Here is a 13191-nt window from a genome sequence, read left to right on the forward strand (position 1 = left end):
CGTTGCTCCCGGCACAAGAAGTTCAAGAAAGAGTGATCTCGGGTGTATGGGTCGGGGAGGGCAGGGTGTCGGAAATACACCAGGCGTTGAAAGAAGAGGAGGAAGCGCTGGTAGAAGAGTTGAAGGGTAAATGGGAGGAGGAGCTGGGGGAGGAGATCGAGGAAGGTCTGTGGGCTGATGCCCTAGGTAGGGTTAATTCCTCCTCCTCGTGTGCCAGGCTCAGCCTGATACAATTTAAGGTGGTCCACAGAGCGCACTTGACGGGGGCGAGGTTGAATAGGTTCTTTGGGGTAGAGGACAGATGTGGAAGATGCTCAGGGAGCCCGGCGAACCATGTCCATATGTTTTGGTCATGCCCGGCACTGGAGTGGTTCTGGAGAGGAGTGGCGGGAGCAATATCTCAGGTGGTGAAAGTCCAGGTCAAGCCAAGCTGGGGGCTAGCAATATTTGGAGTAGTGGACGAACCGGGAGTGCAGGAGGTGAAAGAGGCCGGCATTCTGGCCTTTGCGTCCCTAGTAGCCTGGCGAAGGATCTTCCTAATGTGGAAGGAGGCGAAGCCCCCCAGCCTGGAGGCCTGGATAAATGATATGGCTGGGTTCATAAAGTTGGAGAGGATTAAGTTCGCCTTGAGAGGGTCTGCGCAGAGGTTCTACAGGCAGTGGCAACCGTTCCTAGACTATCTCGCGGAGCGTTAGAGGAAGGTCGGTCAGCAGCAGCAGCAGCAACCTTGGGGGGAAGGGGGGGGGGGGGGAAGGGCGGACTGCCTGGGAGGGTGGATGAGCAAGAGATAACATGAAGGGTTGGGGAAACTGGCACGCACGGGTGAGGGCCAGTGTACAAAGTTGTGTAAATATATCATTTTGCCATGTCTATATCGTGCTCTGCGCGATTTCTCTTTTTTTTTTTGTTACGAGGGGGGGGGGGGTGTTATTGTTTGTAAGGGAGAAAAATTGTGTTAATAAATATATATATTTTTTTAAACCCCTTCTGTCCTGGTTGCAGGAAAAGACTTGTTTTGCCGCTGTGCTATTTGTGGGGGGGGGGGGGGGGGGGGGGGGAATTACTCAAACAAAGAATACAAAGACTACGGTTGTATAAAATATCCAATTCACAATTCCCCCCCCCCACACCTTTTTTGGGGAAATTGCCCATAGGGATTTATTGATTTATGCTTTTGCTGCTGTTTCAAGCTAATCCCCCCCCCCCACTCCACCCTCGCTACATTCACTCTTATAACCCCTCCTCAAAGTAGTTTTATGATTGAAAATAAATTAATAATTCTTCATCATTGTTGGGTGTAAATCGATGGACTCATGTTGTACATTCACCATATGGGCTGTAGCGGTTCAGGGAGAAAGCCCAGCAGCAATGAGAGGCTGGTAACAATTGCCGCCAGTGAATAAACAACATAAAAGTAAGAGTTATTTGTGCTGGGCTGCTATGTTCCACACATTACTACACTCCACAAATGAAGCATTTGGGGACATCTGTAAAAGACGCTAAACAAATACAAAATCTTTCATCTCGCGAGAATTTGGCAATTAATTCAATGCTGAATTAGTTGGCAGCTTTTTGGCGTAGGTCCACTAATTGTTGGATTGAGAGTTCCGGATATGTTAATAGCCACAATTTTTTCTTTCTGTTTTGAACAGTAGTGTTGGATCACTATTAATACTTGAGAGCTAATGCTGCAATGGTGGGTGCTCCATATTAATGATGCAGAGGCTCAAGGCTTGGAATGTTTCCCAAGAGGCCCCAAAGGTGATATAAATGAGTCACTGTAGTATCTGGTTAGTACTCAAGATATATATTTATATGCTAAATTGCCCTGTAATTGGGAAAAAAAGAATTGGATACTCTAAAAAATTTTTTTTTAAATCAACAAAGGTTTAATGGTCGTCATTCGACTTTTAATTTCAGATTTTTATTGGATTCAAATGTTACCATCTGCCATGGTGGGATTTGAGCCTGGGTCCCTGGGGTATTATCCTAGCTCTCTGGATTATCAGTCCATTGGCAATACCACCTCCCTGTAAATTGATCCTCTATTACCTGACATTCCAACCTCCAACTACATCTAGCCATTACCAACCCCTAGTCTTGTTATTGAGTACTCAAAAGTTGTTAAGGACTGAATCAGATGTCTTTAGGTAGTGGGGAACAAAGCCAAACTGATTAGGTCCATTCCTAACTGATGGACACACTAGTACAGTGTAGCGTTCCTACCTGTTCCCCAGTTTGGGATCTGCTAATTCGGTATTAACAAAGGATTGACCCTGAAACATCATCTTGCAAGAGTTTTGACTCTAACCCTGGTTGTCAATACCAATTCCAAGATCTCCTCAGGATGTGGGACATTAGCATGTTAAGAACAAAGGTTTGGGGAAAGAAGGCATGTAATAAAAAGGGTTTTGAAAAGCAGTCATTTGAAAGATTAAAATACTGTAATAAACTTGATTTCCTTTGAAATCAGCCCACACAGCACAACAAAAGGGATGCAGTGGGTTTATAAATAGCTTAGTTACAATTTGCTGGGATTTTTTTTTAGCTTGTCTTTATGTATCAGGATTTCTGTCCACGATCTGCAGTTAAAGACGATGTAACAAATAAAAAATCAATCCTCCAATCAGCAGAGGCAGGGTTAGCAAAGAAAAGAATTGCCCTCTTTGTTAATCTGTCTGACACCTCATGGTGTAGCTTTTCTTGCCTCGGGCAAATTCATTTGAATAATACAAGAAAAGCTTCATAACATCAAATCGAATTAGATCAACCTTCTGGTCCTTTCTCTGCCAACCCCACCTCACCTCATCACTTTCAATCTCTGTAAACCCGATATTCAATCCATGGTTGTCCCTTTGCTTTGGAGCTGTCTATCTCTTCTTCTGCCTTTTCCATAGTCCGATTTAGACGATCCTTGAATAGTAAACACCCTCCGAACCTAGTGATTAGCATTTTTGAACTCCTAACCACAATGTTGTGTTGGGCAGTGCCACATAGTTGGTCTGGGACCTAACTCCATGGAGCACCAGAAGGAGCTGGCACAGGCGGGTAACAGTAAAAGGATTCCCTGGTATGGTGAGAGATTTTAAAACAAATCTTTGCATTATATTTGCATGTTTATGCTCTAATACCTGAAGGGGTTTGATCCATACGGCTGAGTGACTGGAGCAATTGGGGCGTTCCTACCTGAAAAGGAGGCAAACCTTGAATTCTGCTTCAGCTTTCTAACCATGTGAAATGAAATGAAAATCGCTTATTGTCACAAGTAGGCTTCAAATGAAGTTACTGTGAAAAGCCCCTAGTCGCCACATTCTGGCTCCTGTTCGGGGAGGCTGGTACGGGAATTGAACCCGTGCTGCTGGCCTGCCATGGTCTGCTTTAAAAGCCAGCTATTTAGCCCTGTGCTAAACCAGCCCCTGATCCAAAATTCCTGACATTAGTTCTTGCACTAGCTTGTACCTACACGTCATTGTCCCTGTGTCGCGATTTGTTTAGTTTCCTTGATTTATCTTCTTTAGACCATTTATTTTCTTTTTTTATCTCCAAGAAATCCTCTCTAACAAATGGGTTCCACACCAAGTTTTGATGTATGAACCTTTTCTCCCTCTGATGTTGACTAAGCTTCTCTGCATTTTACGTCCTTGGTTCAGACTGTCACCATTGTTTTTACTTCTTGTATTTCTGCGCCAATGCCACTTGAGAGCGATATTTGAGAGCAGTTTAGGCCCCCAGCTGGACCTCTTTAACTGATTACGTTTTCACATCCATTACCAAACGTGGAAATCTAGTCCAGGTTTTACCTTCTTTTGAGGGATTGAAATATAAACACACAAGGAGTAATAAAAATAAAAGTATTAAAATGCCCTATATACCACGGTATCTTTCTGCTGTTGTCAGACTGTGCTAACTGGGGCAGCACGGTAGCAATGTGGATAGCACAATTGCTTCACAGCTCCAGGGTCCCAAGTTCGATTCCGGCTTGGGTCACTGTCTGTGCGGAGTCTGCACATCCTCCCCGTGTGTGCGTGGGTTTCCTCCGGGTGCTCTGGTTTCCTCCCACAGTCCAAAAATGTGCAGGTTAGGTGGATTGGCCATGATAAATTGCCCTTAGTGTCCGGTGGGGTTACTGGACTATGGGGATCGGGTGGAGGTGTTGACCTTGGGTAGGGTGCTCTTTCCAAGAGCCGGTGCAATCTCGATGGGCCGAATGGCCTCCTTCTGCACTGTAAATTCTATGTTAATCTATGTTAATTCTTTCTCGTATCCTCTTGGAGTTAGGCTGTAAGTGAACCACAATCTTGTGGAATGGCAGAATAGGTTCAAGGTGTTAATAGCCGCCTTCTGCTCTTATGTTGCCAGCTGCTCTTGTACTCTGATCTCCACAGATTCACTACTGGACCCTCCCTGAGGGAGCTGGAGCTGATTTCCGTTCAAATGAGCAAGGTGGGAGGAGGTCCCATAATGATGTGCCTTCACAAGCACCAACGGTTGACGCCTTCATGGTGAAATAGTCTGCTGCCATTAGACAAATGGCCACTAACCAACCACTCCTATGTCATTGTTCCCTTTCTTTGTTATCTGTTATGCCTCTGTTCAGCTGCCAGTCAATCAAATCCACCAACCTGTAAACCACTGGCTCATCGTCAAATTCTCATGAAATAGCCATTCATTCACTTAGCCTCAAGACACCCACCCCATCAACCCTTACAAATAAAGCCCCTTGGCTTTGTCCCTCTCCTCTCATCTCATCTCCTGCTTGTTCTCCAGACCCGGACTCCATTTGCATCTGTCTGATATCTAGAATCATAGAAGTTACAGTGCAGAAGGAGGCCATTCAGCCCATCGAGTCTGCACCAGCCCTTAGAAAGAGCGCCCCACATCTCCACCCCATCCCCTTTATCCCAGTAACCCCACCTAACTTTTTTGGACACCTAAGGGCAATTTAGAATGGCCAATCCACCTAATTGTGGGAGGAAACCGGAGCACCTGGAGGAAACCCACGCAGACACGGGGAGAACGTACAGACAGTGACCCAAGCCGGGAATCGAACCTGAGACCCTGGAGCTGTGAAGCAACTGTGCTAACCACTATGCTACCGTGCTGCCCCATGGTCAGCATAGACCCAGGTTCTTTTGCCTTTCCTCCAGAGAGCACTCTAATTCCACCCGGACTCCATTTCATTGTTTCTGGGCACTCTGCAACAAAGTTTTGTTCATTATATCCTTCCAACACGTAACCATTTTGCCTCTTGTCAAAATAAATAGGAGACTCCCAATTTGCATACCTGGGATCACTCAATTGCGACAACTGACATTATAACACTTAAATTTTCTCATCTCCAAAATCTAATCTCCATTTGTCTCTACCTTCTAATTGACTTTCCATGAATCCAAACTCCATAAGCCATATCCCTACTTCCCAGAACCAAACTCTTAGTTTCATCAATATGGTGTTCGTCACCGATCCTGGCGTCAAGTCTACAAATTTTTGACTTGCTCTTCTTGACGATGATCTCTTTGAAAGTTCCCCTGCCTCCTGCAGTTGAATAGCATATCAACAATACCATGTCCAGGCTTGCGTAAAAATGGCCACCTTGGTGACATCAGCGGAGGCCAGCGAGTGTCTTTGGAACCGCACCCCGGGTTGAATTAAAGTTGAGGAGAATCGTCAAGTGTTGGCTTTAGGGGCTTGGGTGAGATTCATTCTCTCCAGGCTATAGGTAGTGAAATTTGTTTTGGGCATTGATACAAAATAGGAGATGGTGAATGGTCCAAACCCTACATGCCTAATCCCTGCTAGTTTAGTAGTAGAATGACCTGTACCACTGGACCATTCATCAAATTCAGGTCGACTTGTATCGAAGGGATTACCTCGACGATGGTGTTCCACTTAATGCTCAACAGTTGGATGGACATGCAGGAAGCAGGAGGCCTCAAAGTTAAAGCACGCCCGAAACACCAAATTCAGTCTTGTGAAGGCTCAAGATTTTTTTTATTGGAAATCTCTCAGCAGGAAATATCAAGTGTAAAGCCCATCAAGTCTCTCGGTAAATCCTGATTCCAATAGGCAGGCTTAATAACTCATCAGGCTCATTAGTTAAAAGAGCTGTCTTCGCCCTCTGGTTTCTTCTCTGCAAGCCATTGTGTCCACTGCGTTTGTTCCACAGTTAATGGGTCAACGGGAATATTCCATGGACAGGATTGTTTCAATTTCATAGATGGAGAGGAATTTCAAATGACATATTCAGGAGAAGTCATGCACCAGAGCCAAATGTCTAATTGGACACTTGCTGGTATTAATGCGAGTGGCAGTAGCACAGACTGACTGCATATACTGGAGCCCTGCTTTCATAAATTGTGATGTGGAGATGCCGGCGTTGGACTGGGGTGAGTACAGTACGAAGTCTTACAACACCAGGTTAAAGTCCAACAGGTTTGTTTCGATGTCACCGGCTTTCGGAGCGCTGCTCCTTCCTCATGTGAATGAAGAGGTATGTTCCAGAAACATATATCTAGACAAATTCAAAGATGACAAACAATGCTTGGAATGCGACCATTAGCAGGTGATTAAATCTTTACAGATCCAGAGATGGGGTAACCCCAGGTTAAAGAGGTGTGAATTACATCAAGCCAGGACAGTTGGTAGGATTTCGCAGGCCAGATGGTGGGGGATGAATGTAATGTGACATGAATCCCAGGTCCCGGTTGAGGCCGCACTCGTGTGCGGAACTTGGCTATAAGTTTCTGCTCGGCGATTCTGCGTTGTTGCGCGTCCTGAAGGCCGCCTTGGAGAACGCTTACCCGGAGATCAGAGGCTGAATGCCCTTGACTGCTGAAGTGTTCTCCGACTGGAAGGTATCATTCCTGCCTGGTGATTGTTGCGCGATGTCCGTTCATTCGTTGTCGCAGCGTCTGCATGGTCTCGCCAATGTACCACGCTTCGGGACATCCTTTCCTGCAGCGTATGAGGTAGACAACGTTGGCCGAGTCGCACGAGTACGTACCGCGTACCTGGTGGGTGGTGTTCTCACGTGTAATAGTGGTATCCATGTCAATGATCTGGCACGTCTTGCAGAGATTGCCATGGCAGGGTTGTGTGGTGTCGTGGTCACTGTTCTGAAGACTGGGTAGTTTGCTGCAAACAATGGTTCGTTTGAGGTTGCGCGGTTGTTTGAAGGCAAGTAGTGGGGGTGTGGGGATGACCTTGGCAAGATGTTCATCGTCATCAATGACGTGTTGAAGGCTGTGAAGAAGATGACATAGTTTCTCCGCTCCGGGGAAGTACTGGACGACGAAGGGTATTCTGTCGGTTGTGTCCCATGTTTGTCTTCTGAGGAGGTCGGTGCGGTTTTTCGCTGTGGCACGTTGGAACTGTCGATCGATGAGTCGAGTGCCATATCCCGTTCGTACGAGGGCATCTTTCAACGTCTGTAGATGTCTGTTACGCTCCTCCTCGTCTGAGCAGATCCTGTGTATGCGGAGCACTTGTCCATAGGGGATGGCTTCTTTAATGTGTTTAGGGTGGAAGCTGGAGAAGTGGAGCATCATGAGGTTATCCGTGGGTTTGCGGTAAAGCGAAGTGCTGAGGTGACCATCCTTGATGGAGACGAGTGTGTCCAAGAATGCAACTGATTTTGGAGAGTAGTCCATGGTGAGTCTGATGGTTGGATGGAACTTATTAATGTCATCGTGTAGTCGCTTCAGTGATTCTTCGCCGTGGGTCCAAAGGAAAAAAATGTCATCGATGTATCTGGTGTATAACGTCGGTTGACGGTCCTGTGCGGTGAGTAGGTCCTGTTCAAACTTGTGCATGAAGATGTTGGCATATTGGGGTGCGAATTTGGTCCCCATGGCTGTTCCGTGTGTCTGGATGAAGAACTTGCTGTCGAAGGTGAAGACGTTGTGATCCAGAATGAAGCGGATGAGTTGCAGAATTGCGTCTGGAGATTGGCAGTTGTCGGTGTTGAGTACTGAGGCTGTTGCAGCAATGCCGTCGTCATGGGGGATGCTGGTGTAGAGTGCCGAGACGTCCATTGTGACGAGGAATGTTCCTGGTTCAACTGGTCCATGGGTGCTGAGTTTCTGTAGGAAGTCCGTCGTGTCGCGACAGAAGCTGGGCGTACCTTGTACGATGGGTTTCAAGATGTCCTCGATGTAGCCAGAGAGGTTCTCACACAAGGTCCCATTGCCTGAAACGATGGGGCGGCCTGGTGTGTTGGCCTTATGTATTTTTGGGAGACAGTAGAGATCTCCAATGCGGGGAGTACGTGGGATGAGAGCACGTAGGGTGCTCTGAAGATCTGGATCCAAGGTCTTGATCGGTCTGTTAAGTTGGCGGATGTGTTCCTTGGTCGGATCTGCGGGTAACTGTCTGTAGTGTTCTTGGTTGTTCAGTTGTCGGTATACTTCTTTGCAGTAGTCCATTCTGTTCAGTACGACAGTGGCCCCTCCTTTGTCTGCTGGTTTGATGACGATGCTGCGGTTGGTCTTGAGAGCGCGGATGGCATTGCGTTGTGCTTGGGTGACGTTCGGGGCTGTCTTGTGAATGCGACTGATGAATCTGGCATTGACGCGACAACACGAACAGGACCTACTCACCGCACAGGACCGTCAACCGACGTTATACACCAGATACATCGATGACATTTTTTTCCTTTGGACCCACGGCGAAGAATCACTGAAGCGACTACACGATGACATTAATAAGTTCCATCCAACCATCAGACTCACCATGGACTACTCTCCAAAATCAGTTGCATTCTTGGACACACTCGTCTCCATCAAGGATGATCACCTCAGCACTTCGCTTTACCGCAAACCCACGGATAACCTCATGATGCTCCACTTCTCCAGCTTCCACCCTAAACACATTAAAGAAGCCATCCCCTATGGACAAGCGCTCCATATACACAGGATCTGCTCAGACGAGGAGGAGCGTAACAGACATCTACAGACGTTGAAAGATACCCTCGTACGAACGGGATATGGCACTCGACTCATCGATCGACAGTTCCAACGTGCCACAGTGAAAAACCGCACCGATCTCCTCAGAAGACAAACATGGGACACAACCGACAGAATACCCTTCGTCGTCCAGTACTTCCCCGGAGCGGAGAAACTATGTCATCTTCTTCACAGCCTTCAACACGTCATTGATGACGATGAACATCTTGCCAAGGTCATCCCCACACCCCCACTACTTGCCTTCAAACAACCGCACAACCTCAAACGAACCATTGTTTGCAGCAAACTACCCAGTCTTCAGAACAGTGACCACGACACCACACAACCCTGCCATGGCAATCTCTGTAAGACGTGCCAGATCATTGACATGGATACCACTATTACACGTGAGAACACCACCCACCAGGTACGCGGTACGTACTCGTGCGACTCGGCCAACGTTGTCTACCTCATACGCTGCAGGAAAGGATGTCCCGAAGCGTGGTACATTGGCGAGACCATGCAGACGCTGCGACAACGAATGAACGGACATCGCGCAACAATCACCAGGCAGGAATGTTCCCTTCCAGTCGGAGAACACTTCAGCAGTCAAGGGCATTCAGCCTCTGATCTCCGGGTAAGCGTTCTCCAAGGCGGCCTTCAGGACGCGCAACAACGCAGAATCGCCGAGCAGAAACTTATAGCCAGGTTCCGCACACATGAGTGCGGCCTCAACCGGGACCTGGGATTCATGTCACATTACATTCATCCCCCACCATCTGGCCTGCGAAATCCTACCAACTGTCCTGGCTTGATGTAATTCACACCTCTTTAACCTGGGGTTACCCCATCTCTGGATCTGTAAAGATTTAATCACCTGCTAATGGTCGCATTCCAAGCATTGTTTGTCATCTTTGAATTTGTCTATATATGTGTTTCTGGAACATACCTCTTCATTCACCTGAGGAAGGGGCAGTGCTCCGAAAGCTAGTGACATCGAAACAAACCTGTTGGACTTTAACCTGGTGTTGTAAGACTTTGTACTGTTCATAAATTGTGGCTCTATGCTTCATGGGTTTAGAACATTACACGTCAATATGAGCGATGTCTTCCAGCAAGGAATTTCAGCTTAAAAGCAAAAAGAAAATTCACCTCCAGGCTCAAGTGACACGCGCCTTCAAAATGTTACATTTGTCCTTGCAAGTTCTTCCACGCACCCCTCCTAGCCCCACTCTGCTTGTACAACCCTCTTTTCCTTTCTGCCCCTTTTCTTCTGGCACTTCATTTCCCTCGCTCACGTACTACCGCCCTCCCGCCCTCTTTTCCTCATGTTCACCCTTTACTGAATCAGAACTTGCACAACTCAGGGTGTCTGATCTACCGCCTGCTCTTAGAAGCAACTGACACTTGCTAATTGTTTGCAGTTGTTCTATTTCAAAGATTGAAACGCTGAGATGCAAAGTAATTGCTTTCTAATGACCAGTAAACCTTTGCTGAAATTCTTCCCGGCCTGTAATTATCCTGAGCTATTGCACTTTCCCCTCTCCTGCGCACAATGAATAATTCTGTTGTGAAATCATCAAAGAATATGGTCCCATTCCTTTGAATTGAGTGGAGGGGGGTTACGGAAAGAGGAAGATCACTTTAAATGAAGTCTTAGTCAAATCCTAAAGCCCCTTCAATATTCAATGACTGAGTGTCGGGTCAGTGTCCCCTGCCAGCACTCTGAAGTCCATCCTGCCTTAGTGATCCACCTCCCCGCTCCCTCAATGTGCAATATGCCCCACCTCCAGTTTCTCATCTCCAGCTTAGTGACAGCTGTCAACCTCTGGACTGTAGCCTCAGACCTACAGAGGCGGATCCACAAATTTGGTCATTTCCCAGCACCAGGGAGATACCCGCAAGCTGGCAGGAGGAGCTGTGAATCAACTCTCGAGTTCTCCCCATTCCGTGGCTACTGACCTGGCTTGGAGAAGTCTGCTCTAGCTCCCTCTCCGCTCCTCTCAAGGATCCGGTCTATCTGGGCGAGGATAATTGACCAAGGCAACAACAGGACAAGCAAAAGAGAGCACACACGGCAAAAAAAGGAAGGAAGGGACGTGTAAAGAAACACCAGCATCCAATATTTAAAACAAATTTTGTGTCTCGGCAAGGTGTATGGTACTTTCCACATTCCGAACAACTGCACTGAATTGTACAAGGTAATTGGCATGTGAGCGGGAAAGAGAGCAATTTCCTAATGTTTCGTGAACTGCGCTGGGATTTTTTTTCTCGAAACCGTAGTTAGTTCAAATGTTGGCTGCTAGCGGAGCATTGAATGCGCTTCTGTCTCAGATATAGAGGGGAGAAAGGGTTGCAAAGAGTTGTGCCTGGGAAAAGCCAATGAGTCTCTTTTACCAGGTGTAGAAATGCTGTACAACATATTGTAAAGAAAACCAGGCTTCGCTATTCTTGTCCTGGGAAACTTGAAATACTCATCTGGCAGTCGTTGAATAACTTCAGGACATTGGAAGGCAAGTGTTAAAAGAGGTTAACTGTCTCGGTGCGGGTGAGGAGTGCTATTTCTTTCAAGGTGCGTGTTTTAATGCTCTAAAATGCAGCGGGGGGGGGGGGTTATTGTCTGAATAGTTTGATAACGTTGGCTGGTGACCTGGCGTTGCAGTGTAAATGATGAGGGCACAGTCGAGTCAGTGTTTGCTCTGGTGTTGAGTAAGGAAAGGCACTTGAATGTCTGCCCTTCGACAGATGTTCAAATATTGCAGGATGAAATAGTACAGCATGCGGCTGTTTGATATGCCAATGGATAATTTTAGCTCGTGATGTTGAATTTCCCTGAATCAAGGTGAAAGAAAAGCCGAAGTTGAAACACTTTTTTCCCCTCAAGTACCACAAGAAAATAAATGTACAAGGCAAAAAATGTACTAACCTTTGGTTACTGTTAGTTTCCTATCTATTTCTTTTTTTTTTAAGGGGGCTGAGTTTCACCATTTTATGACTAATTTCTCATTCTAAATGAGAGGGGAGAATGTGAATCGTTTAATGCTTCAGCTAAATCATCTCCTGACACTTCTTTAGAATATTACCCATTCCTCCCTTCACCACACAGCAGTTAGTGCGGAGCAAGGCAGCCACCAGAAGACGCCAGGTTTCCCTCTATAAACACTGGCTCCCATAGACCTCCAACAAGTCCCAGGGCCAGCAACAAAAGCAGTTTTCATGAAGCAAGGAAAACGAATGTCAAGAAAAAGAGGACTGTTTTCTTTTAAAAATCAGCCAACCCTGCGTCCAAAGCAGAAACGGAAATCTTAAGTTTACTTTTTTTTTAAATTAGTCATTCCTTTTTCTTGCACACCCCTTGCTACACAGTCTGTGCCTCTTTGCGAACTAACATTGACGCACCTAAAGGAACTTTTTGTTGGCTAGATGAATCGTCATACAGAGGGGTTTCTGTCACAGATTCAGCTCACGTTAGAGCATTGGCCAGTCAGAGCAGCTCCTGCAAGTACTCCACATTTGTATCAACTGTTGAGAGTAATGGAAATAAAATGAAGGATGTAGAGGTTAAATAGCCATACTGTAACAGGGCGAGTGTGTTAAAGACCAATGCCTCCCGCTGGGGTATGGATACCACCGGTGACCAGTGTCCTTTCTCCTCCAGTAGCGTACTGAAGTAGTCACTCCTCACCAATGAGCCGAACACCTGAGCGCTGGCAGCCTTTTCTAATGCATTAGAGCCGAACTTGGCCATTTCTTCACCCACCTTGCACCTTCAGAAAGGATTACGGGACACACGAGCAAGGGTACAGATTGCCACATGCACGCACTCTCACACCCACTCTCTATCTCTCTCAGAATCACTCACACACACTCATTTTGTCTCTAAAACATTCACTCACTCTCACTCACTCTCTCTCTCAGACTCACTCACTCACACTGTGTGTGTGTGTGTCTCTCTCCCTCACACTCACTCATTCTCACACACTCTCTCAGACTCACTCACTCACACTGTGTGTCTCTATCTCTAACACTCACTCATTCACACACACTCTCTCACACTCACTTTCTCTCTCAAACTCTCATTCACTCACTCACTCTCAGACTCACTCATTCACACGCTCTCTCACACTCACTTTCTCTCTAAAACTCTCATTCACACTCACTCACTCACTCACACTGTGTGTGTGTGTGTGTCTCTCTCTCTCTCTCCCTGACACTCATTTACACACACTCTCAGACTCACTCACTCACA

At 46.6% G+C, this 13191-nt stretch overlaps 1 protein-coding gene across 1 annotated transcript in view; it reads left to right on the forward strand.

The window, feature by feature from the left end:
- The first annotated feature begins 10846 nt into the window (after window positions 1–10846).
- The window catches only part of LOC140387432 (aggrecan core protein-like), a 143414-nt gene continuing 141069 nt past the window's right edge, over window positions 10847–13191 (forward strand). The window contains 1 exon segment of the mRNA XM_072470532.1: window positions 10847–11143. The gene's annotated coding sequence lies outside the window, so the exon portion shown is untranslated.

The sequence above is a fragment of the Scyliorhinus torazame genome, chromosome 12 (assembly GCF_047496885.1).
Source record: "Scyliorhinus torazame isolate Kashiwa2021f chromosome 12, sScyTor2.1, whole genome shotgun sequence".
Classification (NCBI taxonomy): domain Eukaryota; kingdom Metazoa; phylum Chordata; class Chondrichthyes; order Carcharhiniformes; family Scyliorhinidae; genus Scyliorhinus; species Scyliorhinus torazame.